This window comes from Nerophis lumbriciformis, linkage group LG13 (genome assembly GCF_033978685.3).
Source record: "Nerophis lumbriciformis linkage group LG13, RoL_Nlum_v2.1, whole genome shotgun sequence".
NCBI classification, from domain to species: domain Eukaryota; kingdom Metazoa; phylum Chordata; class Actinopteri; order Syngnathiformes; family Syngnathidae; genus Nerophis; species Nerophis lumbriciformis.
Genome location: NC_084560.2, coordinates 16222836 through 16238117, shown reverse-complemented (window position 1 = coordinate 16238117; position 15282 = coordinate 16222836).

Genomic DNA, 15282 nt, shown 5'->3' with positions numbered 1-15282 from the left:
TAAAGGTTAGTACTATTAGTGGACCAGCAGCATGCACAATCATGTGTGCTTATGGACTGTATCACTTGCAGACTGTATTGATATATATTGATATATAATGTAGGAACCAGAATATTAATAACAGAAAGAAACAACCCTTTTGTGTGAATGAGAGTAAATGGGGGAGGGAGTTTTTTTGGGTTGGTGCACTAATTGTAAGTGTATCTTGTGTTTTTTATGTTGATTTAATAAAAAAAAAATTAAAAAAACTATACCGATAATAACAAACCCGATACCGATAATTTCCGATATTACATTTTAACGCATTTATCGGAAAATTTATTAGCAAAATAGCACATGTTGCCTTCTCATAAAATTAAGTGTGGTAAATCTAAGTCTTTATTATTATTATTTTTAAATGCACAGCACAATCACCACAAATTGTATCCGTACGGTAAAGTTCAAAATGTTTATTTATTTATTCATTATTTTTTTATTTTATTGAACAACAAACATTAAACATTAACAAACAATTAATCCTCTGATTATATTACAGAAAAGAGCAGTGCGGATCATTCACAGCGTTGTTGTTGTTTTTTTAGAACATACTTATAATCTGTTTTTGCAATCAAAGTTGCTCAAATTTGATGACTTTGTTAAATATAATACATTAATTATCTTATATAAAGCATTTAACAAATTATTGCCGCCTAATCTACCACGTTTTTTATAAGGCGAGTGCAGGCTCATAACTTGAGAGGCTTTGGATATTTCTCATTGCCGAGAGCTCAAACCACTCGTAAAGGTTTTTGTGTCTGTATGTAAAACAATGGAACAAACTGGACTTACAACACAAGCAATGCCAAACTATTAATGGATTTAAAGTATTACACAACCATGGGGTCTGCTTCAAATGTAGAGATGAGGGTCTTTAATTTGACTCGCTGTTGTACTCTGTCTAAAAGTGTTAACATGTACTCAATGTTTCCTTACCATTATTGCTATGTTGTCTATTACCATTGTTGCTATGTTGTCTATTACCATTGTTGCTATGTTGTCTATTACCATTATTGCGATGTTGTCTATTACCATTGTTGCTATGTTGTCTATTACCATTATTGCGATGTTGTCTATTACCATTATTGCTATGTTGTCTATTACCATTGTTGCTATGTTGTCTATTACCATTGTTGCTATGTTGTCTATTACCATTATTGCTATGTTGTCTATTACCATTATTGCGATGTTGTCTATTACCATTATTGCTATGTTGTCTATTACCATTAATGCGATGTTGTCTATTACCATTGTTGCTATGTTGTCTATTACCATTATTGCTATGTTGTCTATTACCATTGTTGCGATGTTGTCTATTACCATTGTTGCTATGTTGTCTATTACCATTGTTGCTATGTTGTCTATTACCATTAATGCGATGTTGTCTATTACCATTGTTGCTATGTTGTCTATTAGCATTATTGCTATGTTGTCTATTACCATTATTGCTATGTTGTCTATTACCATTATTGCGATGTTGTCTATTACCATTATTGCTATGTTGTCTATTACCATTGTTGCTATGTTGTCTATTACCATTGTTGCTATGTTGTCTATTACCATTATTGCTATGTTGTCTATTACCATTATTGCTATGTTGTCTATTACCATTGTTGCTATGTTGTCTATTACCATTGTTGCTATGTTGTCTATTACCATTGTTGCTATGTTGTCTATTACCATTATTGCTATGTTGTCTATTACCATTGTTGCTATGTTGTCTATTACCATTGTTGCTATGTTGTCTATTACCATTGTTGCTATGTTGTCTAATACCATTATTGCTATGTTGTCTATTACCATTATTGCTATGTTGTCTATTACCATTGTTGCGATGTTGTCTATTACCATTATTGCTATGTTGTCTATTACCATTATTGCTATGTTGTCTATTACCATTGTTGCTATGTTGTCTATTACCATTGTTGCTATGTTGTCTATTACCATTATTGCTATGTTGTCTATTACCATTATTGCGATGTTGTCTATTACCATTGTTGCTATGTTGTCTATTACCATTATTGCGATGTTGTCTATTACCATTGTTGCTATGTTGTCTATTACCATTATTGCTATGTTGTCTATTACCATTATTGCTATGTTGTCTATTACCATTGTTGCTATGTTGTCTATTACCATTGTTGCTATGTTGTCTATTACCATTGTTGCTATGTTGTCTATTACCATTATTGCGATGTTGTCTATTACCATTGTTGCTATGTTGTCTATTACCATTATTGCGATGTTGTCTATTACCATTATTGCTATGTTGTCTATTACCATTGTTGCTATGTTGTCTATTACCATTATTGCTATGTTGTCTATTACCATTGTTGCGATGTTGTCTATTACCATTGTTGCTATGCTGTCTATTACCATTGTTGCTATGTTGTCTATTACCATTAATGCGATGTTGTCTATTACCATTGTTGCTATGTTGTCTATTAGCATTATTGCTATGTTGTCTATTACCATTATTGCTATGTTGTCTATTACCATTATTGCGATGTTGTCTATTACCATTGTTGCTATGTTGTCTATTACCATTGTTGCTATGTTGTCTATTACCATTGTTGCTATGTTGTCTATTACCATTGTTGCTATGTTGTCTATTACCATTGTTGCTATGTTGTCTATTACCATTGTTGCTATGTTGTCTATTACCATTATTGCTATGTTGTCTATTACCATTATTGCTATGTTGTCTATTACCATTGTTGCGATGTTGTCTATTACCATTATTGCTATGTTGTCTATTACCATTATTGCTATGTTGTCTATTACCATTGTTGCTATGTTGTCTATTACCATTGTTGCTATGTTGTCTATTACCATTGTTGCTATGTTGTCTATTACCATTATTGCTATGTTGTCTATTACCATTATTGCTATGTTGTCTATTACCATTGTTGCTATGTTGTCTATTACCATTGTTGCTATGTTGTCTATTACCATTGTTGCTATGTTGTCTATTACCATTATTGCTATGTTGTCTATTACCATTGTTGCGATGTTGTCTATTACCATTATTGCTATGTTGTCTATTACCATTATTGCTATGTTGTCTATTACCATTGTTGCTATGTTGTCTATTACCATTGTTGCGATGTTGTCTATTACCATTATTGCTATGTTGTCTATTACCATTATTGCGATGTTGTCTATTACCATTGTTGCTATGTTGTCTATTACCATTATTGCGATGTTGTCTATTACCATTATTGCTATGTTGTCTATTACCATTGTTGCTATGTTGTCTATTACCATTATTGCTATGTTGTCTATTACCATTATTGCTATGTTGTCTATTACCATTGTTGCTATGTTGTCTATTACCATTGTTGCTATGTTGTCTATTACCATTATTGCGATGTTGTCTATTACCATTGTTGCTATGTTGTCTATTACCATTGTTGCTATGTTGTCTATTACCATTGTTGCTATGTTGTCTATTACCATTGTTGCTATGTTGTCTATTACCATTATTGCGATGTTGTCTATTACCATTGTTGCTATGTTGTCTATTACCATTGTTGCTATGTTGTCTATTACCATTAATGCGATGTTGTCTATTACCATTGTTGCTATGTTGTCTATTAGCATTATTGCTATGTTGTCTATTACCATTATTGCTATGTTGTCTATTACCATTATTGCGATGTTGTCTATTACCATTGTTGCTATGTTGTCTATTACCATTGTTGCTATGTTGTCTATTACCATTGTTGCTATGTTGTCTATTACCATTATTGCTATGTTGTCTATTACCATTATTGCTATGTTGTCTATTACCATTGTTGCTATGTTGTCTATTACCATTGTTGCTATGTTGTCTATTACCATTGTTGCTATGTTGTCTATTACCATTATTGCTATGTTGTCTATTACCATTATTGCTATGTTGTCTATTACCATTGTTGCTATGTTGTCTATTACCATTGTTGCTATGTTGTCTATTACCATTATTGCTATGTTGTCTATTACCATTATTGCTATGTTGTCTATTACCATTGTTGCGATGTTGTCTATTACCATTATTGCTATGTTGTCTATTACCATTATTGCTATGTTGTCTATTACCATTGTTGCTATGTTGTCTATTACCATTGTTGCTATGTTGTCTATTACCATTATTGCTATGTTGTCTATTACCATTATTGCGATGTTGTCTATTACCATTGTTGCTATGTTGTCTATTACCATTATTGCGATGTTGTCTATTACCATTATTGCTATGTTGTCTATTACCATTGTTGCTATGTTGTCTATTACCATTATTGCTATGTTGTGTATTACCATTATTGCTATGTTGTCTATTACCATTGTTGCGATGTTGTCTATTACCATTGTTGCTATGTTGTCTATTACCATTGTTGCTATGTTGTCTATTACCATTAATGCGATGTTGTCCATTACCATTATTGCTATGTTGTCTATTAGCATTATTGCTATGTTGTCTATTACCATTATTGCTATGTTGTCTATTACCATTATTGCGATGTTGTCTATTACCATTGTTGCTATGTTGTCTATTACCATTGTTGCTATGTTGTCTATTACCATTATTGCTATGTTGTCTATTACCATTGTTGCTATGTTGTCTATTACCATTGTTGCTATGTTGTCTATTACCATTATTGCTATGTTGTCTATTACCATTGTTGCTATGTTGTCTATTACCATTATTGCTATGTTGTCTATTACCATTAATGTGATGTTGTCTATTACCATTGTTGCTATGTTGTCTATTAGCATTATTGCTATGTTGTCTATTACCATTATTGCTATGTTGTCTATTACCATTATTGCGATGTTGTCTATTACCATTGTTGCTATGTTGTCTATTACCATTGTTGCTATGTTGTCTATTACCATTGTTGCTATGTTGTCTATTACCATTATTGCTATGTTGTCTATTACCATTATTGCTATGTTGTCTATTACCATTGTTGCTATGTTGTCTATTACCATTGTTGCTATGTTGTCTATTACCATTGTTGCTATGTTGTCTATTACCATTATTGCTATGTTGTCTATTACCATTGTTGCTATGTTGTCTATTACCATTGTTGCTATGTTGTCTATTACCATTGTTGCTATGTTGTCTATTACCATTATTGCTATGTTGTCTATTACCATTATTGCTATGTTGTCTATTACCATTGTTGCTATGTTGTCTATTACCATTATTGCTATGTTGTCTATTACCATTATTGCTATGTTGTCTATTACCATTGTTGCTATGTTGTCTATTACCATTGTTGCTATGTTGTCTATTACCATTATTGCTATGTTGTCTATTACCATTATTGCTATGTTGTCTATTACCATTATTGCTATGTTGTCTATTACCATTATTGCTATGTTGTCTATTACCATTGTTGCTATGTTGTCTATTACCATTATTGCGATGTTGTCTATTACCATTGTTGCTATGTTGTCTATTACCATTATTGCGATGTTGTCTATTACCATTATTGCTATGTTGTCTATTACCATTGTTGCTATGTTGTCTATTACCATTATTGCTATGTTGTCTATTACCATTATTGCTATGTTGTCTATTACCATTGTTGCGATGTTGTCTATTACCATTGTTGCTATGTTGTCTATTACCATTGTTGCTATGTTGTCTATTACCATTAATGCGATGTTGTCCATTACCATTATTGCTATGTTGTCTATTAGCATTATTGCTATGTTGTCTATTACCATTTTTGCTATGTTGTCTATTACCATTATTGCGATGTTGTCTATTACCATTGTTGCTATGTTGTCTATTACCATTGTTGCTATGTTGTCTATTACCATTATTGCTATGTTGTCTATTACCATTGTTGCTATGTTGTCTATTACCATTGTTGCTATGTTGTCTATTACCATTATTGCTATGTTGTCTATTACCATTATTGCTATGTTGTCTATTTCCATTATTGCTATGTTGTCTATTACCATTGTTGCTATGTTGTCTATTACCATTGTTGCTATGTTGTCTATTACCATTATTGCGATGTTGTCTATTACCATTATTGCGATGTTGTCTATTACCATTGTTGCTATGTTGTCTATTGCCATTATTGCTATGTTGTCTATTACCATTGTTGCTATGTTGTCTATTACCATTATTGCTATGTTGTCTATTACCATTATTGCTATGTTGTCTATTACCATTATTGCTATGTTGTCTATTACCATTATTGCTATGTTGTCTATTACCATTGTTGCTATGTTGTCTATTACCATTATTGCGATGTTGTCTATTACCATTGTTGCTATGTTGTCTATTACCATGGTTGCGATGTTGTCTATTACCATTATTGCTATGTTGTCTATTACCATTGTTGCTATGTTGTCTATTACTATTATTGCTATGTTGTCTATTACCATTGTTGCGATGTTGTCTATTACCATTGTTGCTATGTTGTCTATTACAATTAATGCGATGTTGTCTTATACCATTATTGCTATGTTGTCTATTACCATTGTTGCTATGTTGTCTATTACCATTGTTGCTATGTTGTCTATTACCATTATTGCTATGTTGTCTATTACCATTGTTGCTATGTTGTCTATTACCATTGTTGCTATGTTGTCTATTACCATTATTGCTATGATGTCTATTACCATTATTGCTATGTTGTCTATTACCATTGTTGTTATGTTGTCTATTACCATTGTTGCTATGTTGTCTATTACCATTGTTGCTATGTTGTCTATTACCATTATTGCTATGTTGTCTATTACCATTATTGCGATGTTGTCTATTACCATTGTTGCTTTGTTGTCTATTACCATTATTGCTATGTTGTCTATTACCATTATTGCTATGTTGTCTTTTACCATTATTGCTATGTTGTCTATTACCATTATTGCTATGTTGTCTATTACCATTGTTGCGATGTTGTCTATTACCATTGTTGCTATGTTGTCTATTACCATTGTTGCTATGTTGTCTATTACCATTAATGCGATGTTGTCTATTACCATTATTGCTATGTTGTCTATTACCATTGTTGCTATGTTGTCTATTACCATTATTGCGATGTTGTCTATTACCATTGTTGCTATGTTGTCTACCTTGTTTGTATGTTGCAGTCTACCTTGTTTGTATGCACATGTGTCATGTGAGCAAGTTTTAATGTTGTAAATGTGATGTTTTATGTATTTGTTTACTGTTTTTAATGTAACCTTGCTGCTGCCCTCTTGGCCAGGTCTCCCTTGGAAAAGAGATCTTTGATCTCAATGGGATTTTACCTGGTTAAATAAAGGCTGATAATAATAATAATAATAATGTTGTCTATTACAATTATTGCGATGTTGTCTATTACCATTGTTGCTATGTTGTCTATTACCATTGTTGCTATGTTGTCTATTACCATTGTTGCTATGTTGTATATTACCATTGTTGCTATGTTGTCCATTACCATTATTGCTATGTTGTCTTACCATTATTGCGATGTTGTCTATTACCATTGTTGCTATGTTGTCTATTACCATTGTTGCTATGTTGTCTATTACCATTATTGCTATGTTGTCTATTACCATTGTTGCTATGTTGTCTATTACCATTATTGCTGTATTGTCTGTTACCATTGTTGCTATGTTGTCTATTACCATTATTGGGATGTTGTCTATTACCATTGTTGCTATGTTGTCTATTACCATTATTGCTATGTTGTCTATTGCCATGGTTGCGATGTTGTCTATTACCATTATTGCTATGTTGTCTATTACCATTGTTGCTATGTTGTCTATTACCATTATTGCTATGTTGTCTATTACCATTGTTGCTATGTTGTCTATTACCATTATTGCTGTATTGTCTGTTACCATTGTTGCTATGTTGTCTATTACCATTATTGGGATGTTGTCTATTACCATTGTTGCTATGTTGTCTATTACCATTATTGCTATGTTGTCTATTGCCATGGTTGCGATGTTGTCTATTACCATTATTGCTATGTTGTCTATTACCATTGTTGCTATGTTGTCTATTACCATTATTGCTATGTTGTCTATTACCATTGTTGCGATGTTGTCTATTACCATTGTTGCTATGTTGTCTATTACCATTATTGCGATGTTGTCTATTACCATTATTGCTATGTTGTCTATTACCATTGTTGCTATGTTGTCTATTACCATTATTGCTATGTTGTCTATTACCATTATTGCTATGTTGTCTATTACCATTATTGCTATGTTGTCTATTACCATTGTTGCTATGTTGTCTATTACCATTATTGCGATGTTGTCTATTACCATTGTTGCTATGTTGTCTATTACCATGGTTGCGATGTTGTCTATTACTATTATTGCTATGTTGTCTATTACCATTGTTGCTATGTTGTCTATTACCATTATTGCTATGTTGTCTATTACCATTGTTGCGATGTTGTCTATTACCATTGTTGCTATGTTGTCTATTACAATTAATGTGATGTTGTCTATTACCATTATTGCTATGTTGTCTATTAGCATTATTGCTATGTTGTCTATTACCATTATTGCTATGTTGTCTATTACCATTATTGCGATGTTGTCTATTACCATTGTTGCTATGTTGTCTATTACCATTGTTGCTATGTTGTCTATTACCATTATTGCTATGTTGTCTATTACCATTGTTGCTATGTTGTCTATTACCATTGTTGCTATGTTGTCTATTACCATTATTGCTATGATGTCTATTACCATTATTGCTATGTTGTCTATTACCATTGTTGCTATGTTGTCTATTACCATTGTTGCTATGTTGTCTATTACCATTGTTGCTATGTTGTCTATTACCATTATTGCTATGTTGTCTATTACCATTATTGCGATGTTGTCTATTACCATTGTTGCTTTGTTGTCTATTACCATTATTGCTATGTTGTCTATTACCATTATTGCTATGTTGTCTTTTACCATTATTGCTATGTTGTCTATTACCATTGTTGCGATGTTGTCTATTACCATTGTTGCTATGTTGTCTATTACCATTGTTGCTATGTTGTCTATTACCATTAATGCGATGTTGTCTATTAGCATTATTGCTATGTTGTCTATTAGCATTATTGCTATGTTGTCTATTACCATTGTTGCTATGTTGTCTATTACCATTATTGCGATGTTGTCTATTACCATTGTTGCTATGTTGTTTACCTTGTTTGTATGTTGCAGTCTACCTTGTTTGTATGCACATGTGTCATGTGAACAAGTTTTAATGTTGTAAATGTGATGTTTTATGTATTTGTTTACTGTTTTTAATGTAACCTTGCTGCTGCCCTCTTGGCCAGGTCTCCCTTGGAAAAGAGATCTTTGATCTCAATGGGATTTTACCTGGTTAAATAAAGGCTAATAATAATAATAATAATGTTGTCTATTACAATTATTGCGATGTTGTCTATTACCATTGTTGCTATGTTGTCTATTACCATTGTTGCTATGTTGTCTATTACCATTGTTGCTATGTTGTATATTACCATTGTTGCTATGTTGTCCATTACCATTATTGCTATGTTGTCTTACCATTATTGCGATGTTGTCTATTACCATTGTTGCTATGTTGTCTATTACCATTGTTGCTATGTTGTCTATTACCATTATTGCTATGTTGTCTATTACCATTGTTGCTATATTGTCTATTACCATTATTGCTGTATTGTCTGTTACCATTGTTGCTATGTTGTCTATTACCATTATTGGGATGTTGTCTATTACCATTGTTGCTATGTTGTCTATTACCATTATTGCTATGTTGTCTATTACCATTGTTGCTATGTTGTCTATTACCATTATTGCTATGATGTCTATTACCATTGTTGCTATGTTGTCTATTACCATTATTGCTATGTTGTCTATTACCATTGTTGCTATGTTGTCTATTACCATTATTGTTATGTTGTCTATTACCATTGTTGCTATGTTGTCTATTACCATTGTTGCTATGTTGTCTATTACCATTATTGCTATGTTGTCTATTACCATTGTTGCTATGTTGTCTATTACCATTATTGCTATGTTGTCTATTACCATTGTTGCTATATTGTTTATTACCATTGTTGCTATGTTGTCTATTACCATTATTGTGATGTTGTCTATTACCATTGTTGCTATGTTGTCTATTACTATTATTGCTATGTTGTCTATTACCATTGTTGCTATGTTGTCTATTACCATTGCTGCTATGTTGTTTATTAACATTATTGCTATGTTGTCTATTACCATTATTGGTATGTTGTCTATTACCAGCGTTGCTATGTTGTCTATTACTATTGTTGCTATGTTGTCTATTACCATTGTTGCTATGTTGTTTATTACCATTATTGCTATGTTGTCTATTACCATTATTGCTATGTTGTCTATTACCATTATTGCTATGTTGTCTATTACCATTATTGCTATGTTGTCTATTACCATTAGTGCGATGTTGTCTATTACCATTGTTGCTATGTTGTCTATTAGCATTATTGCTATGTTGTCTATTAGCATTATTGCTATGTTGTCTATTACCATTGTTGGTATTTTGTCTATTACCATTGTTGGTATTTTGTTACCATTGTTGGCATATTCATTCTTCCTACATTGATGATACAAATTTTTGTTACAGTGTAATAATTAAGTGGTAATGCCACTATGATACAACATTTGTATAGTCCTTAAACAAAGTAACATTGAAACTCAATGGATTAATAAGTGAATGGAGAATTGGGGGTGGGATTAAATAAATTATCTTCTTACCACTCCCTTTCAGGCAAAACATGACAATCATTACCTTTTGCATTATATTTATTTCTATTATTATGTATTGTCTACCTTGTACTTTCTTTCTTTTTTTAATGTCATTGCCTGCAATAAATGAACATACATTTATAATTCACTCAACAGTCAAGGCACTTTTAACAACAAGGAAAGAAAACAAAGACAAATACAGATAGGGAATTAAATAATAAATAATTTATAAAGACAAAAAGGGCTACTTAAATCACTTTAAATGTTTTTCCCAAAACTATCAATTCAAGGACTTTGTTCTCTCAAACATTCTCCCAGATTTGATTGACAATTGTAAACCATTAAGCCAATGTTAAAGTTGAAAATGTTCAACAGGAAAATAATCCGCCAATTATCCCAAAATGGTTGTGGGTCTGTCTCCTATGTAATTGCGCTCTGGAATAATGTTGTGAATGACATCTGCTGGGTCAAAACGTGGTCCTTTCCTAACAGGTATTTACTTACCAACAAAGTCAAAGAGATATATTTTAAAATCATTCATCGTTATTACCCTGTAAAGACTGTGATGGTTAGATACAAGAAGGACATTGATGTTACCTGCACATTATGCATGTTGCACTTTATGTAACATGCATGTTGCACCTTATGTAACATGCATGTTGCACCTTATGTAACATGCATCCAGAGACTGTTTACCACTTGTTTTGGACTTGTGAAAGCACTCCATCACTATGGCAGGGCATGTGTCGCTTCATTCTGGACAATATTCATGACAAATTTGTGCTTTGTTTTAAAAATGTGCTATTTGGATTTATCCATCCATCCATTTTCTACCGCTTGTCCCTTTTGGGGTTGCGGGGGGTGCTGGAGCCTATCTCAGCTGCATTCGCACTGTACGAAAAAATGTTGAAAAGGAATTTTACCTTTGCAACCTCATTATACTAAGTTTTATATTCATAAATATAAGTTTCTCAATACCCGACCTGTTTTTTGTGCCTTTTAAAAAAGAATTAGAACTCTACGTTAAAACGCCCTCTACCTCTAACAACCAAAAAGCTGTGAAAACGATGATGCTGTGTTCCAAATTTAAGTTATTTACTGAAATTGAGTGAGCCTATGGCTTTGCACTTTGTTTGTTGAATCGCGATTTTCACGTTGTGCGATTCAGAATCGATTCTCATTTTAAAAATTTTTTTTTTTTTTTAAATCCATCCATCCATTTTCTACCGCTTATTCCCTTTGGGGTCGCGGGGGGCGCTGGAGCCTATCTCAGCTACAATCGGGCGGAAGGCAGGGTACACCCTGGACAAGTCGCCACCTCATCGCAGGGCCAACACAGATAGACAGACAACATTCACACTCACATCCACACACTAGGGCCAATTTAGTGTTGCCAATCAACTTATCCCCAGGTGCATGTCTTTGGAAGTGAGAGGAAGCCGGAGTACCCGGAGGGAACCCACGCAGTCACGGGGAGGACATGCAAACTCCACACAGAAAGATCCCGAGCCCTGGATTGAACCCAAGACTACTCAGGACCTTTGTATTGTGAGGCAGATACACTAACCCCTCTGCCACTGTGAAGCCCTTTTTTTTTAATATTTAATAAAAATATATATATATACAGTATATATATTTTTTTTAAATTAATAAATCCAACAAAACAATACAGAGCAATACCATAACAATGCAGTCCAATTCCAAAACCAAACTCGACCCAGCAACACTCAGAACTGCAATAAACAGAGCAATTGAGAGGAGACACAAACACGACACAGAACAAACCAAAAGTAGTGAAACAAAAATGAATATTATCAACAACAGTATCAATATTAGTTACAATTTCAACATAGCAGTGATTAAAAATCCCTCTTTGACATTATCATTAGACATTTATAAAAATAATTTAAAAAAAAGAACAATAGTGTCACAGTGGCTTACACTTGCATCGCATCTCATAAGCTTGACAACACACTGTGTCCAATATTTTCACAAAGATAAAATAAGTCATATTTTTGGTTCATTTAATAGTTAAAACAAATTTACATTATTGCAATCAGTTGATAAAACATTGTCCTTTACAATTATAAAAGCTTTTTACAAAAATCTACTACTCTGCTTGCATGTCAGCACTCAGCAAACTGGGGTAGATCCTGCTGAAATCCTACGTATTGAATGAATAGAGAATCGTTTTGAATCGGGAAAAAAACGTTTTTGAATCGAGACTCGTGTTGAATTGAAAAAAAAAATCGATTTTGAATCGAATCGTGACCCCAAGAATCGATATTGAATCGAATCGTGGGACACCCAAAGATTCACAGCCCAAATATATATATATTAGTGATGGGTCCGGCAATTTACATGTACAACTGCCCTTGATGCTGCCACAGAAAGAGGTGTTTTATGCCGCTCCTTCTTTGTCTCATTTTGTCCACCAAACTTTTTATGCTGTGCGTGAATGCATCGGCGCATGCGTTGAGCTCATAGAGCAAAACCCTGTGTCGGTGCGCGTACCGCTTTTAGAAAGTCACGTGACCGATCATGAGCTGTTTCGGTCACGTGACCGATACGCGAACTGTGTCGCACTGACGCCTCCTCTGTGCCCTGTGAGCGGGTATTTTCTTCAGCTGGAGAAATAATAACTAGGAAGAGAAATCGTCTAAGATTTAATACGTTACAAAAACTGATTTTTTTGAATAAAAATGTGTAAAAAAAAAAAAATTCCCAGTCCACAAGCATCCTCATTCACACCACATTATCTTAGATTTTCTTGTTATGATACATGTTCACATTATTTATTGACTGTATCTAAAAAAGATAAATATATATTTTTTATTTAAATGAAGATATGAAATAATCCTAAATGAAATACAATGACTTGGTTTATATTATTGTATATACTAGGTCATAAAATCAGTGTCAGTTGAGTGGGTCCATAGGTTGCCTGTAGGAATTTTTAATGTCCAGCAGATGTCAGTATTTAGTGACACAGTATCAATACAGTTTTGCAATGTGTCGAAACGCTTCATGACGCCTCATCAACCCATCCATCCATCCATCCATCCATCCATCCATTTTCTACTGCTTATTCCCTTTGGGGTCGCAGGGGGCGCTGGAGCCTATCTCAGCTACAATCGGGCGGAAGGCGGGGTACACCCTGGACAAGACGCCACCTCATCGCAGGGCCAACACAGATAGACAACATTCACACTCACATCATTGGCAACACTAAATTGGCCTCATCAACCCATCACTTATATATATATATATATATATATATATATATATATATATATATATATATATATATATATATTATATTAGGGCTGCAATAACTTATCGATTAAAATCGATTATAAAAATAGTTGGCGATTAATTTAGTCATCGATTCGTTGGATCTATGCTATGCGCATGCGCAGAGGCTACGTTTATTTATTTTTATTTTTATTTTTTTTAAACCTTTATTTATAAACTGCAACATTTACAAACAGCTTTAGAAACAATAATCAAAATAATAGGGGTGTAACGATACGTGTATTTATATCGAACCGTTTCGGTACGAGGGTTTCGTTTCGGTGCGGAAGTGTACCGAACGAGTTTCCACACGGACATATAAGTAGCATACTGCACGTTGTGTAAACAATACTCAAAATGCCGGACATTTGAGGCATTTAAGAAACACCGCCCGACAGCCCCGCAAAAGAGGACATGTCCGGTGAAAAGAGGACATATGTCGGGCGGTGTTTCTTAAATGCCTCAAATGTCCGGCATTTTGAGTTAGGGTTGCGTGTATTTTCACTGTACGTTCAGGGTTAAGAAGGTTAAAAACACAACAAATTGTGCGTGCAGCAGCATTCGTGAGGGAGGGGCAGAGACAGAGAGAGAGAGAGAGAGTTGTGATAAACACGCATGCGTCGTCAAGCTCTGCTTTTTATCCATACATTTATCAGATTTCATTTTTTATTATCTATAGCAGGGGTGTCAAAAGTGTGCATTTTTGTAACATTTTCCTTGTTTTATTTGGCAAGTTGAAAGAACATGGCGCCAGTATGCTGTTTTTTTTTCAATAAAATACTGGAAAGGATAGAAATGTAGTTTGTCTTTTTTATCCGATTATTAATCGATTAATCGAAGTAATAATCGACAGATTATTCGATTATCAAATTAATCGTTAGTTGCAGCCCTAATATATATATATATATATATATATATATATATATATATATATATATATATATATATATATATATATATATTGCATTCTATTTCAGTTACTTTGAATTTACAACCCCCTGACGCTGTTTTGTACTGTTTTTGTACTTTGATTACTATTTCTCAACTGTTTGTAAATGTTAAAATTCAAAAATGAAGGTTTATAAAATAAAAAATTAAAAAATTAAAATAATAATAATAATAATAATAATAATAATCCGCCAAAGATTGACTGATGTGTTGACGAGCAAATCAGAATGCGAAGCCAAAAAGAGCTAACCAATCAAATATGTAAAGGAAGGCGGGACTTCCTTTCTG